This window comes from Rhinolophus hipposideros (assembly GCF_964194185.1).
Source record: "Rhinolophus hipposideros genome assembly, chromosome: X".
In the NCBI taxonomy this organism is placed as follows: Eukaryota; Metazoa; Chordata; class Mammalia; order Chiroptera; family Rhinolophidae; genus Rhinolophus; species Rhinolophus hipposideros.
Genome location: NC_138046.1, coordinates 1,233,718 through 1,253,257, shown reverse-complemented (window position 1 = coordinate 1,253,257; position 19,540 = coordinate 1,233,718). Strand labels below are relative to the sequence as shown.

Genomic DNA, 19,540 nt, shown 5'->3' with positions numbered 1-19,540 from the left:
TTTCTTTCCTTCAACCTACTTGACGTTTCCAACGCAACATGTCCAAACTGAACTCTTCAATTTATTACCAGAAACTGTGCCCCCCCAGTCTTCACTGTGTCAGTTGCTCACTCCATCATTCCAGGTGCTCAGAAGAAAATTTTTTGAGTCCTTGCTTTCTCTTACATCACACACAATACATGAGAAAATCCAGCTCGCTCTACCTTCAAAACACTTCTCACAGTCCACATGGGTACTGCAATAGTTCAAGCCACCATCATCTCGGGGAAAACAGCTTCACTGACATATAATCTACAGACCATACAATTCACCCATCCATAGCATACAATTCAATGTCATTTACTATATTCATAGGGCTGCGTGACTATCACCACAATCTAATTTTATAATACTTTTGTTCCCCCTAAAAGAAACCAGTATTCATTAGCAGTCAGTCTCCACCCCCTCGCCTCATGTTATCCTAGACACCCACTAATCTACTTTCTGTCTCTATAATACATTTGCCTATTCTGGATATTTCATATGAATGGAATCATACTGTATGTGGTCCTTACGTCAGGCACCTCATCCCTCTTTATTGTCAAATACTGTTCCATTGTATGGCTATATTGACTTTTATTTATATATTGATCAGTTGATGGACACTTGGGTTGTCTCTGCTTTTTGGCTAATATGAATAATTCCGCTATGAACATTTGTGTATCCGTTTTTGTGTGGGCATGTTTCCATTGATGTATACCTAGGAGTGGAATTGCTGAGTTATAAGGTTTAACCTTTCGAGGAACTACAAGCCTATTTTCCAGGGGCAGTGCATGAAGGTTCCATTTCTCCACGTCTTTGTCCACTTGTTATTACCTGACATTTTGACTGTAGCCATCCTAGTGGGTGTGAAGTGGTATCTCATTGTGGTTTTGATTTGCATTTCTGTAAGGACTAAGGTTATTGAACATCTTTTTATGTCCTTGTTTGGTCATTTATATAATCTTCTTTGGAGAAACGTTTATTCAGATCCTTTGCCTGTTTTTAAATTGAATTATTTGTCTTCTAATATTGAGTTGTAAGAGTTCTTTATATATTCTAGATACAAGTCCCACATCAGATATAAAATTTGCAAATATTTTCTCCCATTTTGTTTTTCCATTTACTTGAAGATATCTCTTGTAGCAGAAAAAAATTAATTTTGATGAAGTCCAGTTTATCTATTTTTTCTTTTGTCATTTATGTTGTTGGTGTTATATATAAGAAACCATTACCTAATACAAGGTCATAAAGATTTATACCAATGTTTTCTTCTATGACTTTTATAGTTTCAGCACTTACATTTAGGTTTTTGATGCACTTTGAGTTAATTTTTATATATTAAGTGAAGGTAGATGTCCAACTTCGCATGTGGATAACCGGTTGTCTCAGCACCATTTCTGAAAAGACTATTCTTTCCTCTACTGAATTGTCTTGGCACCCTTGTAGAAAATCAATTGACCATAAATACAAGGGATTATTTCTGAACTCTAAATTCTATTCCATTGATCTACATGTTTATCCTTATACTAATACCACAGTGTTTTGATTACGTTAGTTTTGTAGTAAGTTCTGAAATCTGAAGTAATAATGGCTTCATAGAATTCTTAGGAAGTCTTCCCTTCTTTTGTATTTTTTGGAAGAGTTTGGAAGGAATGCGTTTGATTCTTTTTAAAAAGTTAAGTTGAATTCACCATTCTGATATCTCTTTGTTTCCCCTTCCTGTATTTCTATTTGGCTCTGAGGGCACAACGGTATATAGCAGACAGGAATTTAGGAGGTAGAATGCAGGAACCTATACTCTCATTCATTAATTTCACAAATATGAATATATACTGAGTGCTTATCATGCTCCCAGCAGTATTTTAGGTGCCTGACCATCTATGAGTGAATAAGAGAGAAAAACGCCTGCGCTCAGGAAGCCTACATTCTAGAGGAGGGGCAGACTTGAGAAAACAATAAATATAATAAAGAAGTAAATTACACAGCATATTTGCAGATGATTAGTGCTATGGGTGAAGAAAAGATAGACAAACGGTGATTGGGAGTGGCTGGGGATGGTGGAACGGCAGCTGTAGTATTAAACATGGTGGTCAGGGTAAGTCTCATTGAAAAAGTGGCAACTGAGCAAAGGCTTGAAGGAGGTGAGGGAGTTATGTGAACATCTGGGGAAAAGCATTCCAAGCAGAGAAAATACCCAGTACAAAACATTAAGGTTGCAGTGTGCCTGGTACCTTCCAAGAACAGTAAGTAGGTCAGTGTGCTGGAAGACAGAGAAGTGATAGAGGTCAGATTATGTAGAGTCTCAAAGGGCACTACAAGGACTTAAGCTGGACATTGAGGAAGACCCCTCATTTTTAGGGTAGTCAAGTATACAGTTAGCATAACAGGATACATAGGAGGAGATACAGCGATTAGGGAATGGACGAACTTCTAGGCGCCGTGAGTGGTGAGCTTTCTTCTGAACACCATACTTATACATCCATTTGCTTCCTGGACATTTCTACTTGTATACTGATGACTTAAATGCCAATTGCCCTAAAATAAACTCATGATCTTCTGTCCTAAATCCTTTCCTCCTCTTCTGTTCCCTGTCCCAGGTAATGGTATCTCATTAGAAATCTTGGAGTCATCTCCTGATTCTACTTTCTCCCATTCCTCTGTGTCTAACTAGACTTCCAACCCTGTCACTTTGACTTCAGATATGTCCTCTTCTTTGTTCCCCCAGCCTTCAGGCTGGTTCAAGCGCTCATCTCTCATGGGACCACTGTAATTACCTCCATGGTTCTATAATCCGTCTGCTAAGCTCACTGCAGCTGCCACAGTGCCCAAACTGTACATGTCACTCCCTCCTTTAAAGATCTCTACTGGCTCCTATTGCCTCTGGAATCTTGTGCCAACTTTTCCCTATAGCCTCATTTTCCAATATGCTTCTGTACGTACTCCATACTGAACCTTTCCCTGTAATTCAGGCATATGCTACCCTATCACAAGTGCACTTGTACCTGAAAACCAACACACACTAGCTATTATTATCATCACATAACAAGAGGTTCCTTCTTCTAGGAACGCCCTTACTTCCTTTCTTCAACTGGAAAAAAGACTTATATACCCTTCTAGTCAATTCAAATGTCACTTTCTCTGTGAAGACTTTTTCATTTCCCTCAGTGGTGTTTGTTGCTATTTCTTATGTGTACGTCCAGCATTCTGCATCTACAGCCCCTCTACCACTTAACAGAATGCACTGTGATTATTTGATTACAAATATGTCTCTCCCATCAGACTGTAAGCTCCTTGAGGGAAGGGACCATCTCCTACTGACTTTTTCATTCCCCATAGCTACTAGTCTCCAGCCCAAAGGAGGCACTCAATTCTTACTTGGTGAAATAAAGACTGAGTGACTGAAATGATTCAAGAAAAATATTTGTGCGAGTCAAGAAAGTACAGAAGAAGAGACAGAATTTCATACACAAAGCAGCTGGCCTAAAAGCTTACAGGTGGGAGGTGTAGCCACAAAAAGGCTAAAATTGAAGGTGTGGGCTGCGTTATAGTGGGAGACCAGAGCAAACAGGAAGGGTTGGGTGGAGCTAGCTGGGGAAGTGCTGCGAAGCCACTGCCCAAAGTAAGTCTGGATTTTCATTCGAATGAGTAGGGAGTTGCTGCAGAGTTATTAGAGACACAGTTGAAGTGAGGCCATGACAAATGACCTGTACTGTGAGGTTGGAAGGAGGCCATGAGGCCAGCCAGAGGGCAGTCACAATAACCCACCAGACTGGGCATGGCACGCGTAGGTGGGAGTTAGGGAGGTACAGAAAAGGAGGGGCTAGATTTGGTGAATGATTCCAGATGGGAGAAGACACAAAGGTAGTGAAAACTGCTGAAGGCCACGAAAGAATAGGAGTCCAGGGTTCGGAAATCAGGGTTCCTTATCAACTTGGCTTCTCTGTGCCCAACCTTCCTGAGCAGCGAAACAAAGAGGTTCCACGTTCAAATTATCAGCAAATCCTGTCAATTCTACCTCAAAAATATCTCTTGAATCACTCTCTCCATCTTCACTGCCACCACCCCGGTCCAGGCCCCAGCAGTTCTCACCTGGGCCACTGTATAGCCTTGACAGTGGTCTCTCGGTCCCCAGACTATCTTGTCTTCAGACAACAGTCAGCCTCATCTCTTAAAAATGTCAGTTAGATTTTGTTACTCCTCTGCTTAGAAACACTTTGGCTCCCACTGCACTTCCAGTCAGAGCACACTCCTTACTCCAGCCGACGAGGCCCCCACTTGGCTTCCATGTGGTGTGGTTCCTGCCCACCTGTGTGCCCTCATCGCACCCCACTGTCCCCTCACTCTATACCCTGGTCACACGATATTTTTGCTTCTCCTTGAGCGCATTCAGCTCTTTCCCACTTTCTCACATGCTATTCCCTGAAACGCAGCTATTTGTCGGCAGGGTTCTTTCCATCTCTGTTACTTCAGACCTACATCTGATTGCCTCAGAAGTCAGTCCTGATCTCAGTACTATCTGTTTATTTTCTTCTTAGCACTTATCACAATGTATAATTATATTATTATTTGTTTATTGATGATCTCCCAGGAGATTACAAGTTCTAAAAGGTAGGGCCCCTCTGTCTGCTTAACATTGTATGTCCAGTGTCCAGCACATAGCGAGAGGTCAAGGAACATTTGTGAGTGAATGAATGAGTGAATAAATGAATGAATAAAAGGGGTGGTGGAAGCAGGGTTTACCAAAAATGGGGTAGTGAAGAAAAAAGGAGGAAAAGAGATTTTGAAGCGAGTTCCATTGAAATTTGACAATAGCATATGTAGTTTCAAGCAGCTTGTACTAGAAACTTAAAAGGAATTGGAGACAAGACAGAGGGTCACGCATCAAACCATGGAGAATCACATCAGCTAGGACCAATGGAATTCCATTCAGTTCACCAGTAATTTTTTTAGCATTTACTATGTTCTGGGCTCTATGCTGGGCCCTCACTGTGGGGGATATAAAGATAAGTGAGTGTACACTTCCAGAGTTTATATTCGAGAAACCAGAAATAGGAGAGAGAGAAGTACAAATGATGACAAAAGGCAGACTTGAATCAAGGGGCTCGGAGGGCTCAGGGAAGGCTTCAAGGAAAGTGACTCCAACACTGAACTCAACAAGTCCTAGTCCACAGTGAAGCCAGAGAAGAACGGAAGAGCCACTCTCTTCTGCTCTTCCCCATACGACACATCTTAAAAGCAGGATGGGAAGCAAAATACTTCACAAAATTACTTCTGATGTGATAGAGGGGGAACGAGTAGGTGTGGGACTTTGGGCCGTGCCACTCACTATTTCGGAGACTGTGGCCAACTGGTCATTCCGTTTCACAAATTGTTACTGAGGACCTACTACACATCAGGCCTTGTGCTGGGTACTTTCCTATTTGAATGAATCAGTGACCTTTTCGAAACTTCAAGTTCCTCACCCCCGCCCTGTGATTTCTGGTTCCCAAACAACTGGTGGTGAGTACAGGCCTCCAGGTGCTTACTCTCTTTTGCCTTCTGGCGGCATCGCACTTTTGCTCATATCATGACGGCACTGCAGTGAACCATGGGGCCGGCCTGCCAGGGGAACCCGTTGTATACTGGGAAATGCAGATATTAAGGTGTCAGGAAACCATCACCCTAAAGCGTTACTCATGTGAAGAGAAACTGTGATGTGGGAAATTATAAGCTGACTGTCTGGAGGTACTGCTGTAAAGACAGATGCTTTAAAGTGAGATGGGTGGAGAAGAGAAAATCTGTCAGTGCGTCTCCAGGAATAACCATGGAGAGAGCTGTCTATTTCTAGACAATGGCTTCTTTGCTTCTGCTGAAAGAACTATTCCTAACATGGAGAAAGGCAATTTCTCAGGTACCTAGGTTTAATGAAAAACAAAGAAACAAACAAAACAATAACTCTGGAGAACATCCAATTCCTTTTGTTGTAATTAAGCATTCACCAAGCAGCTTTCTGGTCTGTAACTGGTCTCTTGACTGGGACAAGCCAGCAGCCAGGAGGGCTCATGCAGACGACAAAAGCCTTGCCTTGCCTCATCCATTGCCCAAATCTATTGTTCATTATAAATGAACACCTTCAGGTGTGCTTTATACATCAGTCTCTGTGGCTTTGACAGTATGGATTCACTCCCCAGACTCTTCATCCCGTGGTGGGACTGAAAAGGGGAGAGAAATGTGAAGAGCTGCTCTCCTCGGAAGTCTGGCCTGAAGCAACCACTGCCTTTATCTATTAAATTACAGCAGTAAGAATCTCTTACATTTGTTCAGCACTTTGGACTTTCAAAGCACTATCATATATGTTATCTAATTTTATTTTATCTATTATACCTCCTTCAGGTCATACTGCTTGTAAAAACAAATTTGTAGAGCAGTGGCAAAGACACCAGAAGAAGTAGTAATATCGTCAGCACACTGAAACAAATCTGTCTATGATGAGGCCTTGGCAAAAGAAATCAAACTAAAGAAATCAATGTAATCAGCGTCTAGGCTGCAATAGGGTGACCCGAAAATTTGGAGATAGACGTAGAATAATTCTGAGAATGACATAACACAAAGCCATGGTTGTAGGTGCGTTGCTGATGGAGACTTGGGAAATAGCCAAGTGTAATCAAGGTGACCAGGGCATACCTGCAGGACTGGAATGTACTCGGAGAAAAGTTGCAATCTAATCAGCTTTACTGTAAACTGTCTGAAGAATAACACCTTACAGAAAGGTGGCGTTTGAGTTATTTGAAAAAGGAATTACAGTGAGGGAGGGAAATGTGTGCATTTGTGCAACGGCTGGAGAGCACCGAGAGCTCGGTACACTATGCATATGATGGACATACACATTGTGGTCTGCAGGGATGTACTCAAATATGAAACAGTCCTCGGCATGCACAGCCTTTCCCACTGTACTTCCTTCACTCTGATTCTGTGCCCATCTGGTAACCTGACTTACTAACTCAGTATCCTAGGTTCCTTGATCCTGGGCAAGAAATACCCTTAGATGAGAATATTGTGATTGCCTGCCAGGTATCCTTCCACTGTAAATTAATAGAATTGCAATATATTGTCTATGTCTCTTCCCAATTTCCTTGTTTTGAAAACTTTCAAATCTACAGAGAAGCTACAAAAACAGTACATTAAATTTCTACTTCTTCTTAAACTAAATTTCCCAAGTTTCTGACGACTGTCCAACTGCTCCAGCACTCTTTATTGAAAAGGCTGTCTTTCCTCCATTGAATTGAGTTTGACTGTAGTCAAAAATCAGCTGGCCCTATTTGTGTATGTCTATTTCTGGGACCTCTCTTTCCTTTGCCAATACCACACAGTCTCGATTACTTAGCTATATATTAAGTCTTAAAATTCGTAGAGTGATTGCTCTCACTTTAGACTTCTTCTATAAAATTGTTTTAGCTCCTCTACTTCCTTTGTTTTTCCATATACATTTTATAATTATCCTGTCTATATCTTCAAAAAAACTTGCTGAAATTTGGTCGGCATTGCATGAAACCTGTACATAAATTTGGAGAGAACTGATACATTGAATATGCTGACTTCTAATCCATGAATACCATATGTCTCCAAATGTATTTAGATCTCTGATTTCTTTCATCAGTGTTTGGACTTTCATCATACCAGTCTGGTACATATTTTGTTAGATGTACACCTGAGTCACTTTTTAAAACTGATTGCAAATGGCACTGCATTTTTAATTTTGGCTTTCACATGCTCATGGATAATACATAGAAATATAATTGATCTTGTATCTTAAGATTTGGTGAATTCACTTATTAGTTCTAGGAGGTCTGTGTAGATCCCTTTGGATTTTCTGTGTAGACAACCATGTTATTTGCAAATAGGGACAGTTTTAGTTCTTCCTTTCCATTTTGTGTGCTCCTGAGATGGTATCTGCTATGCAGTCTTCTTCTTTTGGACTCTGTGTCTGGTTTTGGCATCAGGATAATACTGGTTTAATGAAAGGAGTTGGGAAGTATTTCCTCCTCTTCTATTTTCTGGAAAGATTCTATAGATTTGGTGTGAATTCTTTAAATATTTGGTAGAATTCTCCAGTGAAACCATTTAGGCCCAGATAATTCGTTTTGGTAATTTTAAAATTACAAACTCCATTTCCTTAATAGTTATAGGCAATTCAAATAATTTCGTATTTCGTGAGTTGCAGTAGTTTCTTGTTTTTGAGGCAGTAGTTCATTTCATTTAAGTTGTCAAGTTTATGCTGTAAACTTGTTAGATGAATTGCTATTATCCTTTTTATTTTTTTATTTTTATTTTTTTAATTTATTGGGGTGACAATTGTTAGTGAAATTACATAGATTTCAGGTGTACAATTCTGTATTACATCATCTATAAATCCCATTGTGTGTTCACCACCCAGAGTCAGTTCTCCTTCCATCACCATATATTTGATCCCCCTTACCCTCATCTCCCACCTCCTTCCCCCCTTACCCTCTGGTAACCACTACACTATTGTCTGTGTCTATGAGTTTTTGTTTCTCATTTGTTTGTCTTGTTCTTTTGTTGTTTTTGGTTTAAATACCACATATCAGTGAAATCATACGGTTATCTGCTTTTTCTGTCTGACTTATTTCGCTTAGCATTATACTCTCAAGATCCATCCATGTTGTCACAAATGTTCCTGTATCATCTTTTCTTATCGCCAAATGGTATTCCATTGTGTATATATACCACAACTTCTTTATCCATTCATTTATCGAAGGGCATTTTGGTTGTTTCCATGTCTTAGCCACCGTAAACAAAGCTGCAATGAACATTGGAGCACACGTGTCTTTATGTATAAATGTTTTCAAACTTTTTGGGTAGATACCCAGAAGAGGGATTGCTGGGTCATATGGTAATTCTATTCGTAATTTTTTGAGGAACCTCCACACTGCCTTCCATAATGGCTGCACCAGTCTGCATTGAGGCTACTCTTTAAAGATTTGGTGCTATAAGTTTCCCTCTCAGCACTGATATAGCTGTGTTTCAAAAATTTTGATATGTTATATTTTCATTTAAATTCAGTTCAATGTAATTTTTGATCTTCCTTGACATTTCCTCTTTGACACATGGGTTATTCAGAAATGTGTTCTTTAGTTTCCAAGTATTTGGAGATTATTCTATTATCTTTCTTATATAAACAATATAGATTTCTGTTTGATTCTATTTTGGTCAGAGAATACACCCTGTATGATTTACTTCTTTTAAATTGGTTGAGTTTTCCTTTATGGTCCATGATATTGTCTATCTTTACTTTTCATTTTTTAAATCATTGTGATAAGATGTATCAAACATAAAATATGCCACTGCAACTATTTTAAGTGTAAAATTCAGTGGCATTAAGTACATTCACAATATTGTGCAACCATCACCATGATCTATTTTCAAAACTTTTCCATCACCCCACACAAATTCTGTACCCATTAAGCAGTTTCCCAGTTCCACTCCCCCAGTCACTAGTAAATTCTAGCCTAATTTCTGCCTCTATGAATTTGGCTATTGTAGACATTTCATGTAAGTGAAATCATATAATATTTGTCCTTTTGTATTTGGCTTATTTCACTTAGCATAATGTTCTTAAGATTCATCCATGTTGCAGCATGTTTCAGAACTTCATTTCTTTTTACGGTGGAATAGTATTTCATTGTATGGATAGAGCACATTTTGTTTATCCATTGCTCTGTTAATGGACAAATGGGTTATTTCACCTTCTGGCTATTGTGAATAATGCTATAATAAACACTAGTATACAAGTATCTCTTTGAGTCCCTATTTTCAGTTCTCTTGAGTATATAACTTGGAGTAGAATTGTTAGGTCCTTTGGTAATTCTACATGTAACTTTTTGAGGAACTGCCAAACTATTATCCACCATGGTGGTACCATTTTCCATTCTCAGCATCAATATACAAGAGTTCCATAGCCTTACTAACACTTGTTATTTTAAGTAATTTTGATTTTAGCCCTCATAGTAGGTGTGAAGTGGTACCTCACTGTGGTTTTGATTTGCATTTCCTTAATGACTACTGATGTTGAATATTTTTTCACGTGCTTATTGGCCATCTTTATATCTTCTTTGCAGAAATGTCTATTTAATTCCTTTGCCTATTTTTGAAATGGGTTGTCTTCTTGTTGTTGAGGTGTAGGACTTCTTTATATATTCTGGATATTACATTCTTATCAGATATGATTTGCAAATATTTTCTTTGATTCTGTATATTACCTTTTCACTTTTTCTAAAGAGGAAGAAAGTTTTATTATTGAATTAACAGTAATCTAGAATCTGTCCTTTTCACTTTCTTGATAATACCCTTTGATGCACAGAAGTTTTTAATTTTGATGAAGTTAAATTTATCTGTTTTTTTCTTTTGTTGCCATATTTAAGAATCCCCTGTCAAATCCAAGGTCCCAAAGATACGTCTTTTATGTTTTCTTCTAAGAGTTTTATTATTTTAGGTCTTATATTTAGATTGATGGTCTATTTTGAGTTAAGTTTTTAATATGGTATGAAGTAGGGGTCCAACTTCATTGTTTTGCATGTGAATATTCGGTCATCCAAGCACCATTTGTTGAAGAGATGATTTTTCCCCCCCACAAACGGACTTGGCACCCTTGACAAAAAACAATTGGCTATAATAGACTTATTGGGGTTATCACTTTGTGAGGTGTATAAATGCCTAATCACTGTGTTGCTTTGTACCCCTGAAACTAATAATAAAAAAAGAAAATCTATTGGCCATAGATGCATGGGTTTATTTCTGGACTTACAATTCTATACCATTGGTTTATGTATCTATCCTATGCTAATACCACACTGTTTAGATTACTGTAGCTTTGTACAGTAGGTTTTAAAATTGTGAAGTGTGAATCCTCTAACTCTGTTCTTTTTCAAGATTGTTTTGGTTATTTGGGGCTTCTTGAATTTCCATAAGAATTTGCAAAAAAAGGCTATTGGGCCTTCGATAGGGATCACATTGAATCTGTAGGCTGCTTTGGGTAGCACTGGCTTATTAACAATATTAAGTCTTCTAATCCATTAACACAGATGCCTTTCCATTTATTTAGGTCTTCTTTAATTTTTTCCAGAAAATATTTTTTACTTTTCAGTGTACCAGTCTTTCACCTCCTTGGTTAAATTTATTCCTGAGTCTTTTGTTCTTTTGGATGCTACTGTAAATGAAATTTTCTTAAAATTGTTTTTTTAGATTGTTCATTACTAGTGTATAAAAAACATCTGATTTTGTGTGTGGATATTGTAACTTGCATAATTGCTGAATTTGTTTATAGCTCTAGTAACTTTCATATGGACTCTTTGGGATTTTCTATATATAGGATCACATCGTCTGTGAATAGGGAGAGTTTTTTATTACTTGCTTTCCAATTTCCATGGCTTTTATTTCCTTTTTTCTTATCTAATTGCTCTGGCTAGAAATTCTAGTACACCGTAGAATAGCAATGATGGAAGTGGGTATCTTGTTCCTGATTGTAGGAGGGAAAGCTTTCAGTCTTTCATCCTTGATTATGATGTTAACTGTAGGGTTTTTCATAAATGCCCTTTATGAGGAGGAAGTTTCCCCTCTCTTCCTAGCATTCTGAATGTTTTTATCATAAAAGGATGTTGGATTTTGTCAAACATCTTGTCTGCATCAACTGAGATAATCATGTGGCTTTCCCCCTTCATTAAATTAATATGGTGTATTATATTGATTGATTTTATGTTACACCATTCTTGTATTCCTGGGATAAATTCCACTTGGTCATGGTGTATAATCACTTTAATATGCAGTTTGATTCAGTTTGCTAGTATTTTGTTAATGGATTTTTGCATCTATAATCAAAAGATACATTGGGCTGTAATTTTCTTATGATGTTTCTATTTGATTTTATGTTGGTAGCAGGGTAATGCTGGACTCATGGAATGAGTCAGAAAATTTTCTGACTTGTTCAATTATCTGGAAGAGTTTGAGGACTGGTGTTAATTCTTTAAATGCTTTGTAGAATTCACCAGTGAAGGCATTGATCCTGCAAATTTCTCTGTTGGGAGGTTTTTCATTACTAATTCAATTTCTTTACTTGTTACAGATCTGTTGAGATGTTACATTTATTATTGACTCAGTTTACATAATAGGTTTATTTCTACGAATTTGTTCATGTCATCTAGGTAATCTAATTTGTTCGCATATAACTGTTAATTGTTCTCTCTTATAATCCACTTTTTGCCTCTGTAAGGTTGGTAGTAATGTCCCCACTTTCATTTCTTTTTTTTTTTTTTTAATTTATTTGGGTGACATTTGTTAGTAAAATTACATAGATTTCAGGTGTACAATTCTGTATTATATCATCTTAGTTATTTGCATCTTTTCTCTTTTTTTTCTTTATTAGCTAGCTAAAGGTTTGTCAATTTTGTTGCTCTTTTCAAAGAACTGACTTCTGGTTTTATTGATTCTCTGTATTGTTTTTCTATTCTCTATTTCATCTATCTCTATCCTCATCGTTATTGTTTCATTCTTTCTGCTAGCTTTGGATTCATCTCTTTTTTTTCTAGTTCCTGAAGGTGTAAAAGTAGGTTACTGATTTGAGATCTTTTTAATGTAGGCATTTACAGGTATAAATTTCCCTCTCATAAGTTTTGATGTGTTGAGTTTTCATTTTTATTCATCACAAATTATTTCCTAATCTCCATTGTGTTTTCTTTTTTGATCCATTAGTTGTTTTAAGAGTGTGTCACTTAATTCCCACACATTTTTTAACTTTTCACTTTTCCTTCTGTTGTTATTTTTTTAGCTTTATTCCATTGTGGTTGGAGAAGATAGTTTGTATGATTTCAATCTTCTTAAATTTATTGAAATTTGTTTTGTGATCTAATATATGATATGTCCTGGGGAATGTTTCATGTGCACTTGAAAAGATATTTCATGTGCATTTTAAAAACACATTTTTCAGTGGTTACCATGGGTATTCTGTTGTTGGAGCCACTTCAGCTCTTTTTGGTTACCATTAACATGGAATATTGTTTCCATCCTTTCACTTTCAACCTACTTGTGTCTTTGGATCTAAAGTGAGTTTGTCATAGACAGCACATAGTTGGACTATAGTGTCTTTTTGATTGAAGACTTCAATCCATTTACATTTAATGTGTTTACTGATAAGGAAGTATTTCTGCCATTTTGCTATTTGTTTTCTCTTTATCTTATATTTTTGTCTCTCATTTCCTCTATTACTGTCTTCTTTTGTATTTAGTTGATTATTTATAGTGAACCTTTTTGGTTCTCTTCTCATTTCCATTTGTACATATTTATTTTGTAGTTACCATTGTATTATATTTAACATGTTAAATTTTCTAGTTTGAATTGATACCCACTTAACTGCAATAGCATATAAAAACCCTAATGTACAGCTCCATCCCCTTCCTTATGTTGTCACAAATTTACATCTTTATATATTATGTGCCCAATAACACAGACTTATAATTATTTTTATGCATTTGTCTTTTAAGTTTTGTAGGAAATAAAGAGTGGAGTTATAAGCCAAAAATACATAATATTAAGTTTTATATTTGCCTCTGTAGTTTCCTTTACCAGAGATCTTTGTTTCTTCACATGGCTCCAAATTACTGTCTAGTGTCCTTTCATTTCACCCCAAAGGACTTCTTTTAGCATTTCTTCCAGGGCAGGTCTAGTGGTAACAAACTCCCTCAACTTTTGTTTATCTGGGAATGTCTTAATTTCTCTTTCAATCTTGTAGGAGAGCTTTGTTGAATATAGAATTCTTGGCTGACAGTTTTTTCTTTTTCTTTCAGTGCTTTAAATACGTCATCCGACTGTCTTCCAGTCTCCATAGTCTCTGATGAGAAATCAGCTTTAAATCTCATTGAGGATCCCTTAGATGTGACTAGTTACTTCTCTCCTGCTGCTTTCAAGATTCTCTCTTCGTTTTTAAACAGTTTGATTATGAGTCTTGGTGTGGATCTCTGAATTTATACTACTTGGAGTTCACTGAGCTTCTTGAATGATGTAGATAATGTCTATCATCAAATTTTGGAAGTTTTTAGCCATTATTTCTTCAAATATTCTTTCTGACTCTCTCTTCTCCTTCTGGGACTCCCATAATGTATATGTTGGTTCACTCGATGGTGTCCCACAGTTCCCTTAGGTTCTGTTCACTTTTATTCATTCTTTTTTCATTCTGTCCCTTGAACTGGATAATTTCAATTGTGCTATCTTCAAGTCAACTGATTCTATCTTGTGCCTGAAGCTTCTAGTGAATTACTAGTGTTCTGAGAGATTTTCTTGAATGCCAGGAGTTTTAAAAAAGACAAACAAAACATGTCTTCCAGTCTTTAAGATCCTCTTGGGTCTTTTCTGAGCATGCTAATTATCCTGGGCATTTCCCCATATACACGGGTGCTTTTAATTGGCTTAATTTTCCAAAGAAATTTTCTCCCTGGCATTTCCTTCCAGGCCTTAGGTTTTCTATTGTATGTCTCAACTGTAATCTTTAGCCTCAGGCATCTGTGGTTGTTCATCTAATGATGTTTTCAAGCAATGCCTACTACTTTTCTGGCCTGGTTGAGTTCCAACTTAGGTGTAGCAGAGATGAGTGCCCTGCATCTGTCATTCAGGTGGCCCCTGATAGGTTAGAATAAATCTACACAACAAATTTCAAATAAGGTCTGTTCTGTTCCCTCTGGAACCATGGTCCATGGTCCCACATTAGGAACATGGGCTACTGTTTTCAAGACTGCTGCCCGGCAGTTGTGGGAGGGGGACAAGAACAAGTAAAAATGCCAGAGAGCTCGTCTACTGTTAATAAAATTAGGTATCTTCTTATTTGTACCATGAGCTGTTTTTTTCCCTTTAACAGTTTACCCTAGTGGGCACAGCACATGGACAGGATTAGATCTGACCCTGAACTTATTTAATTTGTATTTTGATCAATGTTGTAGTTTAATAACATGCACACAGTTTATAAAGTCAAACATTGCCTAAGTTTTATGATGACATATAGTAGTTCTTTACTTTGTCACTTCCCATTTATAATTTCCACTTCCCAGGAACAGTCACTTTTTATTATTTTAGCTGCTTCTAGTATTTTCTTCTATATGTTCAGATAACACAAGAAGCCTGCTGATTGTTTTTCAAGTTTTGATATGACGAGGTGTGATCAAAAAATATGGTGAATGTTTAAATTAAAAAAATTATTACAGTAAAAGACACATTGCCATTAATCCCCCTCAAAATACTCTCCCTTGCTTCAAACACACTTATCCCATCATTCTTGCCACTTTCTGAAGCAGTTCTGGAAGTCCTCTTTCATGAGTATCTTTATTTGCACTGTTGTGGCTGCCTCAATGTCCTGAATTAATTCAAAACGTTTTCCTTTCATCATCGTTTTGATTTTGGGAAAGAGCCAGAAGTCACACGGTGCCAGTTCCAGTGAATAAGGTGGATGAGGACACACCATATGTTTTTATTTGACAGAAATTGCCATACCAGAAGCGATGTGTGACACGGAGCATCGTCACGATGGAGGATAAAACCGTTTGCCCATTTCATCTTAATGCATTGTTCATGATCCATGATTTATGGCACAGTTTAAAACACATCTTCTCTCAACTGTAGCTCACACCGGACTGACTGCACCGAACGAGTTGAAACTTGTCACACACTGTTACTAAGGTTCGATGCGCTGCTTCCCGTATTAAAGATCCCTGCCTTTCCATTGGATGGCATTCAGCAGCAGCATTTACCATAGTGTTGTTGTTTTTTTATCACACCTCGTATATTAGAATTTCATTCCTTTTTAAGGCTGGGTACTGTTCCATTGCATGTGTGTGTTATGTACCGTTGAGTTGGCTCCAATTACTGGCAACTGATGAATGGGTGAAGTCCACAATGTCCTGTCCTCAACAGTCTTGTTCAGCTCCTATAGACTCATGCCTATGGCTTCTTTTTTGTAATCAATCCGTCTCATATTTGGTCTTCCATTTTTCCTGCTGACTTCTATTTTTCTCAGCAGTACTGTATTTTCCAAAGAACCCTGTCTTTTCATGATGTGCCCAAAGTAGGACAGCTTCAGTTTTGTCATTTTTGCCTCCAGCAATGTTTTAGGCTTCAGTAGTATTTCGGTCTTAATTTGCTCTAGGACTCACTAGGTTCATCTTTCTGGTGTTCTAGCATATCTGTTCCGTTCCACTGTATGCACATACTATATTTTGTTTATCCATTCATCTTTTGATATATATTTGAATTGTTTATACCTTTTGGCTTTTTTCAATAATGCTGTAATAACTTTGCTATGAAAGTATCTGCTTTCAGTTCTTTGGGGTATATACCTAGAAGTGGAATTGTTGGATCATATGGTAATTCTATAGTTAACTTTTGGGGGTACTATTAAACTGTTTTACACAGCAGCTGCACAATTTTACATTCCCACCAGCAATGCACAAAAGTTCCAATTTTTCCACGTCCTCCCCAATACTTATTTTCCATTAAAAAAAAAGCCATGTTAATGAGTACAAAGTGGTAACTCACTATGGTTTCTTATCATTTCTAAGTTGATTTTCCTTGATTTGGCATTTGTTTGGTTGCTGTAAACCTTTGACTGTTTTTCAGAGTTCTGACAAAGCTGTTCCTGGCAGTTTGTTTCTCTCTGTTTCTGTGAGATGACAGGAGCTTGGCATTGCCTAATCTATCATTTTTTAAAATTATCTATCTATCTATCTATCTATCTATCTATCTATCTATCTATCTATCTATCTATATCATTACATTTATTTATTTAGTGCAATTTAAGACTTATGAATTATTTATTTCTGGAATTTTCCATTTAATATTTTTGGATCACAGTTGACCACAGGTAACTGAAACCAAGGAAAGCAAAACTGCAGATAAGGGGGGTAGTATATTTTTAACACCTCTCTATCACTTACTAGTTACCTTTCCTCCCTCTTTACATCATTTTTGATATGGTCTATCATGGTATATATTCTATGGATGCTTGAAAACAATGTGTATTCTGTTGTTATTGGAAGGAATGTTCTACAAATGTCAATTATAGAATATTCTATGAATATCAATCTTCTTTAATGTTCCTGATTTTGTTTAGCTGTTCCATCACACCCATAATAGGAACAGATAAAACAAATTTCTTCCTCCCAATGAGGATAGGAGAATTTAAGAACTTAGGGAAAGAAGCAAGCAGGGATTTCCAGGAATTTCCAAGAATCTGATGTCTTTAAGTTGCAGGTCTGTTTCTGCTGCATCATCTCCCACCATTCCCTCAGATACCCTACAGACATAGCAAACTCTATAGTTCTCAAAGACCTTGTGTTCTTTTACTCCTCCGTGGCAATCCCTTTTTCTGAGATGTCCTCCCCCTTGAGTACCTTTAAAGATTCAACTCAAATATTACTTCTCTTGTGAAGCTTTTGTGATCACCTAAAGTAACTTGAATATATCTTTTCTGGAGGCTAATTTACCATGAAGCTAATCATAAATCTTCAAAGCTCCTCACTTAGACAGATACTTGCCAAGGTGCTGGGGGGGGGCCTCAACATTATTTTTACAAGGTTGAAGTTTTTTTTCTAATTTGCAAAGTAAGACATTTAACCAAATTCGGTTAAGGCTGTTACCTCCAGTCTGACTTTTTCTCCATTACTCTTCCCCCTTGTGTTGGGTGGCACTGGAGTGGCTAAAAGGAAGTTGAGTTGTGGATAAATTTAGTTTGGATTTAGTGGCATAAATTTACGTGGTTTGCAATAACTTATGTGCACAGCAGGTCCTTGAATAATGCTGTTTTGTTCAGTGATATTGCATTATAACATAGATGAGATACTGTAGGAACTTAACTCTTGTTTATATCAGCTCACTTGTGGTAAAACTGGTTTTGTCAAATGTCATTTTGCTGAAGTTCGAAGAACATATCAGCAACAGTAAGTGAGGACTTATTGCTGATGGTGTAGGAATGGCTACAGGAATGCTCCCATAATCCAATACTCTGACATACCCAGCATCTTTACACAAAAAAGACAGAGCCAGAGATAGTATTGTGATATGAATATATCCTATAGTGCCTAGTATTAGACATATTGGGTAGTAGAAGTGAAACAAAGGTTGAAATGTACAAAGTCCAAAGTTAGTCTGTGGAAAATTCTAATCATCACATTTAAATTTTAAGTGGATTTGTTTTTTTAGCAATGACTCATCAAAATGAAAGTTTTCTCCTTTCAAAATATAGCCAATATAGCATATACAACTATAAATGAACCGTGATACTTGTCTTTTTCATGGGAATTGTACAAAATAGAATTTATCATAATTCCTGTTTGTTTTTTGTTTTTTTTTTTGAGGCGGGCACAGCTCACAGTGGCCCATGTAGGGATCAAACCGGCAACCTTGGTGTTATCAGCACCACGCTCTAACCAACTGAGCTAACTGGCCACCCCCATAATTCCTGTTTTTGAAGGACCCAAACCTCCTACCGTGTTTCCTCGAAAATAAGACCAGGTCTCATATTAAGTTTTGCTCCAAAAGATGCATTAGGGCTTACGTACAGGGGATGTCATCCTGAAAAATCATGCTAGGGCTTATTTTCCAATTGGGTCTTATTTCGGGGAAACACGGTAGCAGCATTATAAACAGAAAGTATGGCTGTGTGTACAGTCACATACTTTCTGCATCCCACCTGCTGTGGACTGAATTGTGTCTAACTCCCACCCCCCTAATTCTTATGCTGAAGCCCTAACTCCCAATGTGACTGTATTTGGAGACAGGGCCTTTAGGAGGTAATTAAGGTTAAATGAGGTCATAAGGATGGGGCCCCAATCCAATTGGATTGATGGTCTTATAAGAAGCAGAAGAGATCTCTCTCTCTCCCCACACACCCCACATGCACTTAGAGGAAAGGTCATGAAAGGCTCTCACCAGAAACTGAACCTTGCTGGATCTTGATATGGGACTTCCAGCCTCCAGAACTGTGGGAAATATATGTCTGTTGCTTAAGCCACCTGCTCTGTGGTATATTGTTATGGTGGCCTGAGCACATTAATACACCATCTATCAATAATAGAAAACAAATTTTGATCAAGTATACTAGAGGAATGGTTGAATTATCTTTTTGTTCTTTCTATTGAAAATGACATTACAAAAGCATATGCAGCCAAAAAATGTAGAAAAAAGTATCATATATGCATCACAAATTTAATTAATAAAGCACGCTAGAATGGTTTTGGATTTTGTGATGTTTGTAGTATCTTTCACGTTTTTAAAATTTATAAATTGTTGCAGTTTTTTTTTATCATTCTAAATATTTACTTGGACCTAATTTTTTGTTTTTGTTTTTGAACACTTTATTTTTAATTTATTGGGGTGACAATTGTTAGTAAAATTACATAGATTTCAGGTGTACAATTCTGTATTACATCATCTATAAATTCCATTGTATGTTCAATTCATCATTTTATGTTCTCTCTCTTGAATAGCAACT

General features: G+C 37.2%; 1 protein-coding gene across 6 annotated transcripts in view; it reads right to left on the bottom strand.

Annotated features, from left to right (window-relative positions):
• Positions 1–19,540, bottom strand: part of HDAC8 (histone deacetylase 8) — a 174,091-nt gene that overhangs the window by 55,921 nt on the left and 98,630 nt on the right. The window lies entirely within an intron of this gene.